This window comes from Gopherus evgoodei, chromosome 6 (genome assembly GCF_007399415.2).
Source record: "Gopherus evgoodei ecotype Sinaloan lineage chromosome 6, rGopEvg1_v1.p, whole genome shotgun sequence".
Taxonomy (NCBI): Eukaryota; Metazoa; Chordata; order Testudines; family Testudinidae; genus Gopherus; species Gopherus evgoodei.
In genome coordinates, this window is record NC_044327.1 from 117,645,400 (window position 1) to 117,664,238 (window position 18,839).

Here is an 18,839-nt window from a genome sequence, read left to right on the forward strand (position 1 = left end):
CCTTATAAAATTTACTTAAATTTAATCATCTTGCACCTGCACTTAGATTTCCAATAATACATTCAAATAATTTATTGAAAGAAGATAAAGTTGTGTGTCTTCAACAATACTTGACTGATGTATTTTTTCACTTCTTTCATAGGTCCAAGTTGCCACATTTCTTCATTTAAACAAGAGACCACTTCCTTAACAGCTGTATTATCTTAATCCCACATAAACACTTCTCCTTAACCCCTTTTTTGTAATATAAGACAAGTCTGAGTAGTTAAGAATCACAGACGCAAGAGATATCAGCATTCCCGATTATTAAACAAAAGCAAAAAGTGCAACTTGAGGGACGACTCTCTTTAACATATCATTCAGAATGTTTAAAGCAGTATGTTACGAGCTGTAAATGCACAGCCTAGAGACTGAATGGCAATCTTCTCCACACTGTGGGACAATGCATTTGTGCCTAAACTTCTTTTGGAAAAAAAATATAATTAATTTGTAAGTCTGAAAAAAAAATATTTAATTTAAAATTGTAAACTTGCAATAATGAAAAAGTGTACTTCTGAAGAAAAAAACGAACGTTTCTGTTGGTGTGCTAGACAGCTAGTGTTTATACTTACTGGATAGTAAAAGGGAAGCTTTGCTGCCCAGATATTTACAAAACCAGCAAACGTCCTAATGAAAACTGAAGTGATGACATTAGCCATTCCTTAGGGTAGGAGGAACAGATGGATCTTATAGACCTATGACAAATATATATATATAAATATATATATAAATATATATTAAAAATTTAGTGAATATGGTAAGCTTTTGTTCATTTGTTTCAGACTTTTTTGCTCCTGTAAAAAAATAGTACTGATTAACTTTTTTAAAAAGAAGATTTTACTGTAAATAAGGATTTTTTGGTCTTATTTCTGTCCCGCTCCCCTGTTCTTGTTATTATAACCTGTAGTGCCAACTCTTTCTCTGGAGGGGTAGTGCAGGCTGAAACGCTGACCCTGACGTTGCTTCTCATTCGTAAGTAGGTAGAGAGTTGTTTCTCCAGTCTTTTAGGAACACAGGACTTTAAAGTCTCATCATGTGTAGATATTACAGGCTGCATTACTGAGACGTGGCAAAATGAATTTGTCTGAATCGTAATGTTGCTCTTGTTGACCCTATTCTGGGATTTTCAGAGGTACAAGGTTAGAATGCTACAATGTTACCACTGTGCCTTCCAATGTTTATATCATCAGAAACATTACATAATCAAAGTGGCTGTGATTTAACAAACCAATTAAAGTGTTACCTATGTGTGTAGCCTAAATAGTGTGCAGTGAGGCGTTTCTGAATACATGGTCAGATTTTTTGGGGGGTGGGGCAAAACCATCAATTGGGAGAATTGCAAGCAATGTGACCGATTTGATTGACTTCCTTTTTTCATTCTTTTCTTGTTTTCAAGTGGATTACTTAAATGTAGACCACTTGCTGCCTCCTCCTTCATTTGCAAAATGCCAATATTCAGTCATCATGCAACATTATAACAAGCCTTATGAGTCCTAAAGCATTAAGTTGCACTTTCTTGAGGAGGGGGTAGGTGGGTGGTACAGTATTTCTCTGGCCAGTATGAATGAAGTTTTTACTTAACATATTTAATAGTAACATAGATCAAACTATGGCACAGCAACTCATCAGACAACTAGCTTTGAAGTCTGGGCACAACTGAACCAACTTCCATAGTGGATCTTATAATGATTGACTTTGGTGTACAGTACAATTAACAGATAGTGCTCCTAGATAAGTATTTGTCAGCATCCTTTTGTCTCTAATTCTAGTTTCTATTTTTACAGCCACACAAACCTGGCATGTATTTTAAATAAAATCTCCCTGTTCAAGTAGATTTTCCACCTATCAGCACTGAGTAAATGCCATAAATCCATCAAAACGGTCTAAATGTTCCATCTGTTCTCCTGTTTTGCCAGTTATATAGTAATGAAAAATACATTTGTAAATTTTATGCAACAAATGGCAAGTGTATCATTATTTTGAAATCGTGTATGTAAAAGTTATATTTTTACATGTAGACTCTTGTTATTATGTGTTTTAATACATTGTATCAGTTTTTTGTTTAAAAACAATCTGTGTGGTTGAAAAAAGTCTCATTTAAATGAAATAGTGAGATACAAGAATCTGAATTTTCTGTTTGTTTCTGAAAACGTAAAGAACAAATATGATAGTTAACGTGATCACCTACATACCCATAAACATTTTGATTAGCTGCGTGCGTGTTGAAACCTGTAAATATGTTCAGTAGTGGGAAAATTTTAAATGCTTTGATTTGTTGATAAGTTTCTCAAATGTGGAGGTGGATTACGCCATTAGGTATACACAATAGAGCAGCAGGCACAAGGTTTAATTCAGAATTACAAATGAATATTATTTTTAAAATGCTGGACTTTTAACAGGCCTGGTTTATATGAAAATGGGTATGACAAAGATTAATCTCACTCATTGTTAATGATAACTATGCTTTTGAGTGCTGGAATAAATTGCCTAGGGAGGTTGTGGAATCTCCATCTCTGGAGATATTTAAGAGTAGGTTAGATAAATGTCTATCAGGGATGGTCTAGACAGTATTTGATCCTGCCTGAGGCAGGGGACTGGTCTCAATGACCTCTCGAGGTCCCTTCCAGTCCTAGAATCTATGAATCTATCCTTAAGGTTTCTCTTTATCAATATCATATGCATTGATATTGTCTATGATATGAAGCGTGAAACAACAATGAACAAACCATATTTTTTTTGCAGGCAGATTATAACCCAGCAGATCATATTCACTTTTATCTATACATGTACACATCAGGTTTAAGGAATGAAAATAGCCCTTTGACTATTGGAGAATTTTAAGAGCGTGGTTTCTGATAACTATTATCAGAAAATGCATTATAAAACCAAATTGATGTTAACTCTTAAAAAATCTGAACAAAAATAAATGTTTGCCTTTATTGACATTTTTAATAAAACTTGGAATGGGGGTTTCTTTGTATTTTTTGTCTTTACATTTGTCTCTCACTCAAACTGAGTAGAAGTTTCAGTTTTTAGCCACCAGTTTTGGTGAACTGTATCACTCAATAAGGTGGTGATTTTATAGCAAACTTCCCATTTAGGAATAAAATAGCCGTTGAAAGGTAAACCCTCATCCACACTAGGTTTAACTGTGCAGATGCCTCAATACCACTCAGATTCTGGATAGTCTGAGATTAAAAAGAAAAAAAAATGAACAAGCAAGTGTGTAGCATTTGAATTTTTTTTTCTTTTCATTATTTCCCATCCTAAGGGAGGAATTAGTGTCCCACGCTGGTTTGTCACAGGTATTTAGCTGATGACACTAAGATTGTAGAAGGCTGTGTATTATATGGTAATAAACCTGGCTTAGAAACCCTGACTAAAGTAGCAGCTTTTTAATAAATGATCCACCTCCACATTCAAGTAATTTATTACTATGCTGAATAGGGAATCTGTTCATCTAGTACTTTTTAACCATTTGTCTTCTGTGTAGCTGCAAAGAACACTAACGTTTATACAACTGTCAGTCCTACCAGTGATGCAACTTGTACTGATTCAGTCTTCCGATTTTGGGGGGTGGGGGGTGGGAGAGGATGGGGAGTCAGGGAGAGGAAAGTTTCATCTTTGTATCCACCAGGCAGAATCTGATCTGTGTCAGGAAGTGAACTTTACAGTATATTGCCAGGAATGAAGAGATTTTGGCGGAAACAAGCACAAAAAAATAAAAATTAGTCCACTGGAGGGGGGGGGGAATATGATTAATTCCAACACATGGGGCACCATGGCCTTTTGGGGCCTATCTTTTTGTTTTGTTTATGTTTTGTTTGTTTTTTAAAGACATGTTTCTCATGGGACTTGAAGTTGATTCATATTTGTGCAGTGCTGGTTTGACCATACTCATTTCAAGTATTATAGACTTATGTAATGGTGAAAATATATGAACTGTGGCCTTTTTCATTCTTGTTACTTGTGATGCAATTAAGTGAAGATAAGAAAAAAAAACAGCAGAGATTTACCATGTATCAGTGCCTGGCTTTTTGTTATAAAGCTTCGTTTGTCTAGTGCTCTTTTTGCTATAAAATAGACTGTAGTACACCCTAGTAGGAAAAAAAACCCTAAATTTAAAAATAAAAATATATTTGGCTTATTTTTCACAGGAGAAATCCTTTTATACCATGAATATTATGGAAAAAAATTGTCAGATTCTGAATATTTCTTCTTTGTAGATTTTTGGAATCATTCTGAGTAAAAGTTTGTTACTTTATTTTACTATTTAAAAGATGTTATTTTACCATGTGTTACTGAGATGAAACTGTATGGTAGCTTTTTTTTTTAGTTGTAGGTCGCAACGGGGAATTTTGCGACTGTTCACATAGCTACAGCAGTAAAAACAAAACAACAAAAAAAATGGGAAAAAATGAAAAAAAGGGAAAAAGATTTTTAAAAAAAGATAAACAGTTACACCTTGTTTTCAATGTGTGGCTGAGTGCCTCGATTTTTTCATGTTTTTGGTGTATTTCTTATTTGTAGAAGTGTCCAAACAGGTTGTGTGCTGGAGTTCCTTCAAGAACATAAAAAAGCAAAACAAAAAAAAACAAAAAAAAATACACAGCTTGGTGTAGGCCATTACCTGTTTCTCATCTGTAGTTATTCGATGCCGTCATGTACATGACCGTTCTGTAGCAATAAATGTGCCATTTTTATAAACTGTTTCTGACACTTTTGTTTCATTTCATTTTGCATTATCCATACCCATGGGTGCTGCAGGAAGTGGTATTGGTGATCACTAGATGGCATTATTCCCTCTCAGTAAACCAATGGCGTTATGCTGCCACTGTGGTGTTGGAGGTATTATGTTTCAGATGAGACATAAAACGGGTCTGGACCACCTGATTATTAAAGCTCCCATAGAATTTTGTTTTGGTAAAAGTAAAAGGTGTTCACTTTCACTCAGGTGTCTTTGCCAAATTCCATCTTGGATCATTTCAATTTGCTTACTTAGAATCCCCGGTTATTTTAATAGAAAACAGTGTTCCTTATTTGTGACCTAAATTGTTGTGTTGTGATGCTACACTGTAAACTAATTTCAGTATTTCCACCCATATATGGCTGCACTTCTGTGTAATTTTAAATCTGTTGGTAATATTTGTAAAGCACTTCCAAGTCCTCTTGGATGAAAGTGCTATATAAATGTAAGATCATTTTCACTCTCATTATCATATAGGTCTGATTCTATTCTGTAAGTAAAACAACTGTATTTCATCTTAAAACTATTTCAGCCATTGAAAGAATATTAAGCATGTTACACCAAGGAAGAAGTGTCATAAAAATTGTACTGGGACACATGGAAACCAAAACCAAAGCAAAATTCCTAAAGCAGTATCCCACTGGAAAAATACATTGAATCTGTAAAATTTGAAGCTATGCATTTGAAGAAATATAAACTGTACTAGTGCTTTGATATGCTGCAGATTGCCATGTCCAGTCAGTTTTCACCTTACAAGATCAGTATTTCAGCTGTTTGGCAGAACTTTCTCTGCTACATTTTTGCATTTAGAGCTGAGTTAAGACCTGAGATGAATGATTATTAGAAGTTGAATATTGTAAACCACAATCACTATTTCATTGTATTAACATTTTTACAAAAATAACTTCTGGTTGGCCCTGTTGCATCTTATCAATCCAGATGTGTACCACAGTTTTCCAGTTTGTACATACTACTTGCATCACCTATTATAAAAGGAAAAGTTGTACAGATTAAAATGATTGTTGCATAAAGCACTGTAAGTGATATTTTTGTGGAATGGATATTAACCGTCTTTTGGAGCAGCTAGAGATTCTGGTTGTACACAGCATTTGTATAACCTGCAAGATATACATGAAATTCCATTGCAGTTTGGCATGTAGGATTTATTTATCCTATGCAATCGGTAAATTTGGGATCTTTTTCAACTATCATTGTATTATTGCTAGTGTGATGTAACAATTGCAATATTTTCACCTCAAGGAAAATGTTACAAATCCAGTTCATTAATGGCCCCCTATAACAAAATGTGGGGACTTTGGTTTGAGTGTTCGTATTTTAAAATGTCATGGAAATTCCAAAGAATTTAGATAGCACCTTTAATCTTACATATGTTTTGGAGTAACATGTTGTTATTGTATGTTTAAAAAACAACATAATAGAACCACAACTATTTAGTCTTTTTTTAATTTCACAACACTAAATAAGCCAAAGTAAGTGCTCAGGTATTTGTCATTAATTTCAGTATATCCATTGTAATGAGTGTTCATAATTGTGTTAATTAAATTTGAACACTAGCCCTTTAAGTAGAAAGCTTTCTCCTTGACAGACCTTAAAATGATTAGAAGTACCTTCTAGAGGGCAATCTAGACTGTATAACTCCATTAGGTCTTTTGAAATCAGAGACAGAGGGAAGGAGAGAGCAGAACCACCTCTGCAATACTGCACTTATCTCTTATAAACATACAGCCTGATTTGCAAAGGTGCTCCTCCCAACTGATTTTCAGTTAAACTTGTGAATGCTCAGCACTTTTGAGGATCAGGAGCAGCCTCATTCTTTCACTTCACTCTTCAGGTGATCTGAAGAAGAACTCTGTAACTCGAAAACTTGACTCTTTCACCAACAGAAGTTGATCCAGTAAAAGCTATTACCGCAAACAGCTGGTCACTCTAAAGATAAATATGTTTGATGTAAGGATGCTGTTGTGTGTGAGAAGGTTATTCTGGGAAAGCTAAGTCAGGGAGATGGAGTCTGCATTGCATTTCTGCATGTGTCAAGGGTGGTGGTCAATCTTATTTCATCCAGTGATGAGTTTCAGGCTTGGTCTGTTTCCGGTGGATACAAATCTTCTCCAGATGGGCTATAATTTCACTTGCCATGGGGAGTGTGAGATCATCATTGCAGAAAGAGGTGATTTCATAGTTAACTAGGGGTTATGCAAAGCAGATATTTCAAAATTAGTAGTTACCTTGAACTGGCCTCTGTTCAGTAAGGAGGCTGTATGGTGAGTGGCAAGTGGAGGTCACATATTCTCTGTAATCTGTGTTGGTGAACAGACAATCTACTGCTTTCTGGGACAGATGGACCCTGGGGGCATTGGGCTTCATTCCTAGGTATAAGAAATCACAGGAGATGACTTTTATTCACTAACAATACCTGGTTCTAATGTAACACTTTTATCCATAGAAAGCAAACCGCACTACCAAGAGAGAAATATCTTCATCCTCATTTTATATATGAGGAAACAGAAACACAGTGAGTGAAGTGACTTACCAAACCCAGGTCTACTGATTCCCAACCAGGTACTAGCCTCACTAGGCCACACTGCCTCCCACTATTAGATGCCTTAGGACATTTGTAGGAGCTTTACTAGGTTTTTGACTGCATCCAGATTTAAACATTTTGGCAATCAGCAGTAACTAAAGCCCTTTTTGCGAAGAGGGCTCTCAGTAGTAGACCTTTTATATTATGCTTTGTCATGACTTTTTTTTAATGAAAACTAGAGATTTAAAGTTCCTTTTAAACAGAAGGAAAGAAAGGGATGAAGAGTATTTTTGGATCCCCTTTCTATGTATAAATATTGTATGAACTAAGAAATCCCCAGCATTCTGTAGGATGACAATTCTAGGGAGGTTGGCATGATATCGTTATGCTTAAAGAAGATTGAAGAAGCACTTATATTGTGCGGTAATTCTAGATAGCCAATAGATACATGCAGTAACTCAAGTATCTTTAAGACTGTACATTTGTAAAGAGAGAATAAGCAGCGTAAAGAAAATTTAATGCGCCTTCAAGGGCTGAAAATCAGATGAGGAAGCTAATGCTACTTAGATGAATTAGACCAGTGGTTCTCAAACTTTCTTTTTCATGGACCACTTGAAAATTGCTGAGGATCTCAATGGACCACTTAGTGATCTTTCCAAATGTTGTTTGTACCGTTAGCTAACTATTGTAAAGCGCTTTGGATAAAAGCGCTATATTTAAAAAAACATAATAATTTTTTTTGTTCCACAAATAAAAGCACACAACTCATATTTTAATATCAGTAGTCTTACCTTTCTAATACAATAGATGTGCACTCTCTCCCCTGCCGTGGCAGCCCCTGAGCTGGGGCTGGGAAGGAGGGAGCTCTCCCGCACCACAGCAGCCACAGATCTGAGGCTGAGAAGGAGGGCTGTCTCTCCCCGGCAGCCAGTCCTAGAGCTGGGGAAAGTTGCCTCTTTCTCTGGCCACCAGAGCCCTGCACATCCCAAACTCCCCCCACCCTCTCTTCTCACCCCACTGCCCACCTACCGCCAATTCCCCCAAAGGCCACCGTCTCACCTTACATATGCGTCTTTTCCAGGGTCCAGGCACCTAATTAGTGGAACCATGCCTACGTGGCTCTTCTAATTAGATGGATGGCTGTTCATTCTTTCATGTGCAGCTGCCCAGGCGCGCATCTTAGAGGGAACTATCCACGAACCACCTGAATGGAGCTCATGGACCACTGGTGGTCTGCAGACCACGTTTGAGAACCTCTGAATGATGCCAGATGGAAGAGACCTTCACATGCAGCAAGTGGCCATTAGGTGACCCAAGATGACCCCACAGTCAATCCTCAACTGAACTGTTCTTTGTGAACTTCCTTCAATGATCTTTCCAGAAACTAGAGTGATGAACTGCACACACACGCGCGCGCGCACACACACACAAGATGGGGGGGCATAAAAATAACTAAGTTTGCTATATAATTTTTCTTTATTGTAATAACAATTGGGGATCAACAACCTTTTCTGACAGCAATACAGAGTAAGCTGCTGCAGGCCTGAGTCTCTGTTGCTCCACATCTTTGCATCTTTGCAAAGTAGGTGTAAAGTGCAACTATTCTGATTTGGTAGCATTTTACATCCATTTTGCATTAATGAGATGACGACACCGGGCAGGAAGCAATAGAGAATTGGTCCTTAGATATACAGCCAGTGCTTTGGAAAGGCTCTGGCTTTAATGAAGATCCAAAATCTGTTTACAGAGGTCAGAAAAACTATAAACTTTTAGACTAAGGCTTGTGCACACAGATACACCCAGAAAAATTAATCCGAATTAACTAAAGGTGTGAATTCAAAGTGGACGGATTAAACTGCATTAAATTCATGAGTGAATCCTGTTATTCAGAATTAAAGTGGTTTTAGTTTGGTTTAGTTTAATTCACACTGGAAGTGAAAAAAGATAAACTGAATTAAGGCCACTTTAGTTTTGAATGATGGAATCTCACAGGATTTAATGCAGTTTAATCCTCTTCAAATTCACACTTTAGTTAATTCAGATTAATTTTCCTGGATGTCTCAGTGTAGACAAGCCTTTAGTTCCTTATAACAAGGACTTTATTTCTTGAGTAATTACATTTTATATTAGGATGATCTTGCTGTCAACGCATTAAAAGAACCATTGATTGAATAGCATGAACTCTCCTTGAATTGGAAGCATAAATCACCAAGGTACAGAGCTGAAATCCCTAGCACAGCATGAATGTATTTAAAACCAACCTCCCTATATTTTAGGTCAGCTCAAGTTGGTTAATGTACAATACCTGTTTCCAGGGCCGGCGCTACCATTTAGGCGACCTAGGCAATGGCCTAGGGTGCCAGAATTTTTTGGGGGCGCTATTTTGCTGGGGGGGGGGTGGCACGTGGGTCCGGTGGACCTACCGCAGTTATGCTGGCGGACGGTCCGTTGCTGGAAAGGCTCCGGTGGAGCTGCTGCACTCATTTCGGCGGACGGTGCGCTGGTCTAAAGGCTCCGGCGGACCTACCACAGTCATGCCTGCGGCAGGTCCACCGGAGCCTTTCGACCAGCGGACCGCCTGCCGGCATGACTGCGGTAGGTCCACCAGACCCACAGGGGGCAGCGAAATGGCCATCCGCCTAGGGCGTCAGAAACCCTGGCGCTGCTCCTGCCTGTTTCCAAGAGACTAGGGCCCTACTTTTCCACTGCCATTCATCTGTGCAAAAGGATTCAGATATGGTGGCATTTTACATCCGCTTTGTACTCAGTGTGCATACATGTAAATGAGTCCACATTGCACAGGTCAGTGAAGTACCAGGGCCCTTAGAGACAGCAGTCCTGGGACAGAGAGAGGAAGGCAACTTTTTTTAATGTTTCAGTTGATTAATTCTACTCAGTAAGACATTTATTTGTCCATCACTGAGAGTATTTTGTTGAGATGAAAGATGCTGCACCATTCAATTCCAGCTCAGTGGGGTGTGTGTGTGTGTGGGGGGGGGAGATAAGGATCTCTGATAACTGCTGTGTCCTATGTTTGATTTAGGCAGTTCAAAAACTACCAGTGAAAATTGATTTTCATTATTTCTCCCTCGGGGCAAGAAAAGAGTATTCTGTTTCAGATACTCCAGTCTCTGAAAAAGTGACTATAACCTCCTTCATCTTAGGATAGGTACACAGACAATCCCTCTCAGCCTCCAATACAGCTGGCTATTCTGTAGTGAATAAAGTTCAGAGATTTTACGGACATTATTGCTGCCTACATCAGGAATATAAAGATGAGTTGAGTCATTGATTAAGTATAGGGAGGATCCATCCTCGATGAGAAGACAATAAGCCTCCTACAGCACTGGGCAATTGCTCTGGAAGACAACCATCCTGGAACCTCGTTAACAGGTGTAAGTGTAATTATAGCAGCCTCAGAGGTTTTATTTTATGATTCCAAGATCTAGCTCATGCTGCTAATATATACCATGAAGACTTCCCTCTCAGAGTGGGGAATTATTTATAAAAAAAGAATTCAGGAGTGCAGACTCTGCTTCCTAATACAGACATTTCTCTATTAATTTCTGGGAGCTAAGAAACAGAGTCTTCCTGAAGTCTCAGCATGTTCCTGCAGGTCAATGAATGCTGGTTAGACTATGAAGTTGAGTGACAGCTTGTTACTCCAAAAACCAAGTCACCCAAAGGCTCAGCTCCCTCTGCCAAGCAGGGTGTGAGATGTGGCCATTTTATATTATTTAGTATAACTTTGACTTTACTGAATCAGAGGCCCTTTAAGAGATGTGAATGTTACTTCCATCTTCAGTAGCTGAGCTGGATGGCAAGCTAATCACAGAACCTGGTACTAAGCAGAAACTAGTGGGCAACATAGTGCAAGCATGGGAAACTCTGTCCCTCAACTGTTTTACCTTAACTCGGACTGTGAAAGTCATTAGATTCCGGTGGAGTAAGTTAATTCAAGGAGCAAGGAAGGGAGGAACAAAGGGTGTGGCTCCCTCATGTTCCCATCTTGAGGCCATACAAACGATCTCACTCCTCCTGTGTCCGCACCTGTAAGTCTACCCTTCACTCTGCAGCAGAAAGATAAATAAGATTCTGCAAAGGCAATAAGGTCTGGTCTTCACTGGGGGGGAAGTGGAGGGAATCGATCTAAGTTATGCAACTTCAGCTGTATGAATAATGTAGCTGAAGTCAAAGTACTTAGATCTACTTACCACAGTGTCTTCACTGCAGTAAGTTGTTGGCTGATGCTCTCCCGTCGACTCCGCCTGTACTTCTCGCCCTGGTGGAATACCGGCGTCAACAGGAGAGCATTCGGTGGTTGATTTATCGTGTCTAGATTAGACGTGATAAATCAACCCTCGCTGGATTGATCACTGCCAGTCGATCCAGCAGGTAATGTAGACAAGCCCTAAGTGTTGGCTGGTCACCCATAAATGCTTCTGAAGCCTGTGGAAGTGAGGGCATGCAAAGCGTAGCAGTTCAGGCCCAATGTTTTATGCCTATAAACATATTTCTTGAAGCTAAATTATAGACAGCATGCACAGCATTACCTAGGTTGTTTTAGTGCTAAGACTCACTTTCTGTTGCTTATACCTTTCTCAGCGTTTTCCTTTTTCAGCTGTAATTTAGAAAACATGCTCACAGGTAGTGGATTTTTTTTTCTTTAAGTTTGATTTAGAAAACAGCTCAACCATTTTCAAGCATGGAAGGAGTGGGAAAAATACAATATTTGTGCTAAGAAGAAAAAAGTGACTTTAAAAACAAAAGCTCTAGCATCTCAGAGGAAAGTGTTTGAAACTTGAAATTTGGCAGGGACCTAGACCCAAGATAGTTCTTTCAATGATCTAGTGAAAAATCAAATTTGATTTGGTCATGTTAGAAAGGTTTAAAAATTAGCTGTATTCAAAGTCACTGAATTATATTAATTGACAAAATTAACACTAGCCAATTGAGAGGATGTATGCATATGCATGTAAGAAAGTAGGGCTCTCAAAGAGGTTTACCTCTTTCTATGTAATTAGTCAGGATACTTTCAGAAAGAGGTTGGCCTTTGAGGAGTTGGCCCCCTGCACTTCCATATGATAAAAAAAGGTGTATATGAAATGAGAGCAATAACACTACCTCTTGGCTGCACTTATTGTAAATACAGTTTGGTTTTCTGTTGTCTAGGAAATAGCTGAACATACAAGAATTTTTTTTTGTTCATTTGGCTTTTTACAAGTAGAAAATTTCAATTAATAAACACCTGCATTAATAGAATGTTAAGGTTGCAAAGCTGAAGCACTCAAAGGTCGTAAAATAACAAAAGTTAAGGCTGAAAAGCTCTCGTCTATAGAAATGAACATGGAATTGGAAGCCTTGAAATCCTCTTTTCCAACTCTGTTCCTGAAAGTATATTGCTGTTTGGCTGAAGGTGCGTCACTTAACCCTTTTGTTTGTCAGTTTATCTATCTGCATAACAAAGATCATCTTTACAGGGATGTGGTGAGAATTAATTAATTAACGTTTGGGTGGAACTAAACTAGTGAAAGTGTTAGTGGTATGATGCTATAATACTGTCTAGCACTGTAAGCAATGTGTGCTTGTGCAAATTTAGCAGGCGCAAACACAAGGCATGTGCACACAAATGTCTCTGGCACAGTGTGCTCCTAATCTGCCCCCTCAATAATTTGCATTCAGTGTTACATCTGAGTACTCGGGTGTATCTCTGTTTAGAATACGTGGTGCCCAACTACCATAGTAACATATGGGATGATTAGTGGGCACACTAATACAAAGTCAGAGACAACGTTTAAAAAAATGTGGTATCTTTGGAACAAACCTAAACTGAGATAGTAGAATCATTGAAACTAGAGTTAGTAAAATCCATTCCGGTAACTTAGTTAATCTCCTGACTATTGCATTATTTATCTGTTATTGGCATAGTACCAGCAGGGTGCTAAGTACAAGGCTGACTCTCACGTTATAGTGACAAGGGCTTTCTCTTGTCTAGCTAAGTGAGTCAAACAATGAGGCTTCTTCTTCCTTTGGGAACTTTTGTACCATTTAACAGATCTCACACTTAGAAATGTTTCCTGACAATCACTTAGTAATTTCTATTGCTTAATTTCACCCAATTACCCCTGGCTACACCCTCTCAGAGTAACCCAAAAAGTTCCTGTCCCTTCTTGCTGTTTCCAACCATCAATGACTGAAGCAAACTGGGGATGCCATTCTTCAGATATATTACTGGAAATTGCTACATTTAAAATATTTCTTGAGGCAAGAAATTCCAAGGGGTTGTACTCATTAGATTGTTTCACTTCTGAGACCAAGAAACAGACTCCATGCTTTCATGTTTCAGCAAGAATTATTTCAAGTTTATTACCGTTCTTGCCCTACTTGCTCTGTGGTCACTGATTCATTTGCACAGTCGTGCTTGTATAATCAGATGGATCTCTGCAACATGAGCTGTTTTTTAAGCTTTTAAAAAAACAATATGTAGTAATCTGGTGTTAATCAGATTGTAGTCAGATGTCCCTCCTATAAAGCAATATGTATGTAAGACTAGGAAGTCTTATTACAACGTTGGAGGATGGGTGAAAAATTCTGTTGTATTTTTACATTGCAAATTATTTGGCATATAAATTGTCATTTGAAGAAATATCTTGCCTCAGAATGGTTCTGATCTACGAAAGGTTCAATCCTTCTTCCACTAAAGCCAATGGGAGGTTTGATATAGACTTCATCTGAAATAGATTTGGACCTTAACCTATTGAGCAGTGGGAGACCCATAAACCTAGCATCAAAGAGCTTCCCTGGCTATATTAGTGAGAAAACAATGCACAGATTTCTGGCTGATGTCTTGTTTTATTTATCAGAGCTCTGGTATCTCTGCAGAAATGCAAATACTCCAAACCTATATCTACACTTATTAAAGTTACCTTTTCTAGCTAGTAAAGTGGGTTTCCCCTGCCAAAAGACAGCTGGATGCAGCGTGGTCTGACTTCACAAGAACCAGGATCCAATTTATCATAGCAACACCTTCTTAGTCTGCACGTCTCCTCAGTGAAAGGATTCGAGGATTCTCCCTCTGGTGTTATACTGAATCAATCATAGCCAGGGCAAAACCTTCACTTGTTGAAAAATTCATTTTTTAACCTTCGTTGTAGTTGCCTTTGATGGTTTTCCTTTGAAAGCCAAAGTATTGAGTAAGGCTAAACAACTGAGCTTCACATTACATCACCAGCTAAAATGGGTGGGGTGACAACTCCATATCTCCTGGTGACTAAAATTTACTCTGAGCCCATAAAGCATACTTTCAATATAAATGCATTATTCCTTAAATCAGGGGTCGGCAACCTTTCAGAAGCGGTGTGCCAAGTCTTCATTTATTCACTCTAATTTAAGGTTTCACGTGCCGGTAATACATTTTAATGTTTTAGAAGGTCTCTTTCTATAAGTTTATAACACATAACTAAACTTGTTGTATGTAAAGTAAATAAAGTTTTTAAAATGTTTAAAAATCTTCATATAAAATTAAATTAACATGCAGAGCCCCTGGACCAGTGGCCAGGACCCGGGTAGTGTGAATGCCACTGAAAATCATCTCGCGTGCCGCCTTCGGCACCTCTGCCATAGGTTGCCTACCCCTGCCTTAAATATTACCCATAAATACATCTCTAAGTAGTGAGATTTCTGTAGCTACATTACTCATTGTGGATAAATATCTTGTAAGATGTGTTTGGTGTAATGGGTTTATCAGGTTGGAGGTTGCAAAGAATGGGGGATCCTTTGCCAAAGGGTCTCTATGTTACAGTATTGCCATGCTTTCTTTATCACGGAAACCCTAGTCCTTCCATTTCGTGTCCTCTGTTCATCATCTGAATTGTACTGAGTTTTTTAGTTAGCTTATAAGGTCTTCAGGGCAGGGGGATGTATCTTCCTCTGTGTTCTGTGCAGGGCTGATCACACTTATACTGGTCAAAAATAACCATTCTGGTTTGGTCATAACTTTTGCCCTGTCTAAGGTGCAAATCCACCCCATCCCTTATGCGTGCACAATGCCTGTTAGGTAGCAGGTCCATCTGTATGGTAGAAGGAGAGAAAAGAGGGGGCAGAATGTAGGAAAATCATTGTGTATGTGTGTGGGGGGCGTCTTTGCACATATTGGAGATAAGCCTTGTGAGGCTTCATCCGTGATAGTGTAGGGTGATATTTGCAGGGCATGATGTGAATGGCCCATGGAAGGGGCAAGCACAGTGGATCCATGACTTATATGGGTTCACCTGCAACTCCCTCCTCCCCAACACACATCCCTCTTAGAATAGGGTAGGGTAAGGTGCAGAAGACTTGAGGCTACCATGTTGGAGACTTTGAGGACATGGGGGAAAGATTCTGTATTCTTAGTGTCTGTGGAAATCTCCTCTGTACTACCCAGATAGGGCCTGAGCTAAAGCCCATTTAAGTCAGTGGGAATCATTCCATTGGCTTCAATGGGTATGATCAGGCCCCTACTCTGCGTGTGTGCAATAGCCCACGTTTGGCCTTTAGGTGGCAGGATGGCAGAAGTTTTGGCTAATTGACACAGACCATCCTAGAGGCTTATACTGTATAATGGGCCTTTGACACGGTGGACTGGAGAGCTAAAGGAGGCTGGCTTTTCTAAAAGCTGACTTGCAAAAAATTCCTGGATTAAGACCATATTGGGTTTGGCTGCTTCAGCTCGTTTCCAGTAACCATTAGGAATACACTTTACAGTGCATAAAATGTCCCTTTATATGACAATGTACATGGTTCATTGATAACTCTATGATTCCATTAAGTGCCAAAATCACCCCTCAACTCTTAAAAATTGCATATCACTGCTTTACTGTGAGGCTGGGTAGTCCAGGGGCAAGAGTCCTGGGTGTCCATTCCCAACTCTGCTGCTGTCACATGGTGTAAGCCACTTTTTGTCTCTTTATGTCACACTTTCCTCATCTGCAAAATGGGGGAAATACCCTCTTTTGCAAAAAACTTTGTGATTGATACATGGAAAGTTGTATGGACTATGATTACTATTACTTTACACTGGCTTTAGTGTGCACTGTATGTATATAAGCTTACTGCAAAGTGGTATACCTATTATAGTTACAAATAATTTGGAGAATGATATTAATGTATTCAGTGGCCACCAATTCTCCTCTCTTTGCATCCTTTACAGTGACAGTAGCTGCCATGTCCATATTATTTGTTCTTTCAGTAAAAAGAAGTGATCACGTATTATAAAGTATTATATGCATGGAAAAAACCCACTGTTAAATCTTCCTTGCCACTAACAGAAAATCACCCATTAAATTTGGTCCTACTTGTTACAAGAAATCTGCCCAAAATGTCCCCATGTCACAAAGATAAGCACAGCATGAACACTATCATAACACAACTTTGCTACAGATGTGTTCGGGAGCGCTCAGATACTTACGGAAATGTGCTAAATAACTGTAAGCTTGAGATTCAAAGAAGTCTAAAGAGGATTAAACCATCTGATATAGGCCAGAACTACTTTGCTGTTGTTGTTTTAACTTTGTCAAAACAGTGAGTCATTAGAAGGATTCCTGGTAAATGCTCTGTCCTCCTTATATATGAAGAGAAAGAAGATGCTAAACACTAAGCAGACAGCTTGTGCTACCTTTAACTAGTGATGCATTTTCTAAAGAGAATCGATCAAATTGCTAGTGGGTTAGGCTGAGCATTTGCTATCTAGGGCAAGCTAAACACAGAGAAAAGCTTAATAGACTGACTAATCCATAGAATTTTTACAAATACGCTTTTTTCCTCCTGCAAGCTGTTGATCCTAAACTGCATAATACCACCTTGTCTGTTGTTTCATGTGGTGAAGCCGAGAACCACAAAGTCGAACGTGGCTGCCTTCATGTTGTGCCAGTTTTTTGCTGCTCTTTGAAACGTTGAGCGTATAGGAACAGGGCCCAAATGCTATCATGTAAAGAATGTCAGGTGTTTAATAGGAAGCAGGGCTGATGAACAACTGCATTAGAGTCCATTACACTAGCTCAGCGGTTCTCAAACTTCATTGCACTGCAACCCCCTTCTAACAACAACAATTACTACATGACCTCAGGAGGGGGGGCCAAAGCCCGAGCCCTGTCCCCCCGACTGGGGGTAGGGGGGAAGCCAAAGTCTGAGCTGCACCGTCCTGGGTTGGAGAGCCAAAGTTGAAACCCAGTGGCTTCAGCCCCACACGGGAGGGACCTATAACCTGAGCCCAGCCACTCAGAGCTGAAGTCCTTGGGCTTCAGCTCAGACCCTGGGCAGTGGGACTCAGGCTTCAGCTCAGACCCTGGGCAGTGGGGCCTGGGCTTCAGCTCAGACCCTGGGCAGTGGGACTCAGGCTTCAGCTAAGACCCTGGGCAGTGGGGCCTGGGCTTCAGCTTAGACCCTGGGCAGTGGGACTCGGGCTTCAGCTTAGACCCTGGGCAGTGGGGCTCAGGCTTCAGCTTAGACCCTCGGCTGTGGGGTTTGGGCTTCAGCTTCAGACCTGGGCTGCAGCAAATCTAACGCCAGCCTTGGCAACCCCATTAAAATGGAGTCGCAACCCACTTTGGGGTCCTGACTCCCAGTTTGAGAACTGCTGCACTGCATGTGTTTTGGGACAGTTTCCACTGTTATATCCTTGGGGGCAGCCAGTTTAGGAAGAAATCACTTGAGAGCAGACAGCAGACAGCTAACAAAACTACCATTTATTTACAGACACAGAGCTCACCTAACCGGCCAAAGCTGGCTGGGCTATCCCCTATTAATCTAACTCAGTTGCCATAGGAACAAAAACCATGACAACCAAATACACAACATATTCCTCCTCCCCCCCATAAGAACATCCTCTAAATAAAACACACATTAGACTAGAGAAGGAGAGTAGACTGCCTCCATTCCCTGCTAAACCCTGGGGATTATTTTGCCCCATAACCGTGGGTTCGCCCTAGCTAAAGATCCAGCCGATGAGGAGGCCTTCTGTCTCTAGGTGGATTACTGAAAACTTCTGGTGTTGTTGCACCCAAAAGTACCGTAGGCTCAGGGACCGCAGCACGAACAGGTGAGAAGGTGGTATCAGCTCGTGCTGGACAAAGGGGTATCTCAGCCGCCGGCAGTAATGGAGGAGTGTCATAAACAGATAGCTAAGGGTTAATGTTCTTTTACCTGTAAAGGGGTAACACCAGTAACCTGAAACACCTGACCAGAGGACCAATCAGGAAACAAGACTTTTTCAAACCTGGGTGGAGGGAAGTTTGTGTGGGAGTTCTTTGTTCTTTGTTTCATGTCTGACCCTGTGCTCAGGGCCCTGGACTTTGACAAGCCATTCCTAGTAACCACGGATGCATCTGAGCATGGTATAGGAGCAGTTCTCATGCAGGAAGCAACGGATCACAACTTCCATCCTGTCGTGTTTCTCAGCAAGAAACTGTCTGAGAGGGAAAGTCACTGGTCAGTCAGTGAAAAGGAATGCTATGCCATTGTGTACGCCCTGGAAAA

At 39.7% G+C, this 18,839-nt stretch overlaps 1 protein-coding gene across 1 annotated transcript in view; it reads left to right on the top strand.

Annotated features, from left to right (window-relative positions):
• TCF4 (transcription factor 4) overlaps nucleotides 1-2,582 on the top strand; it is a 326,213-nt gene extending 323,631 nt beyond the window's left edge. Inside the window, 1 exon segment of the mRNA XM_030566724.1 lies at nucleotides 143-2,582. The gene's annotated coding sequence lies outside the window, so the exon portion shown is untranslated.
• Nucleotides 2,583-18,839: the final 16,257 nt, after the last annotated feature.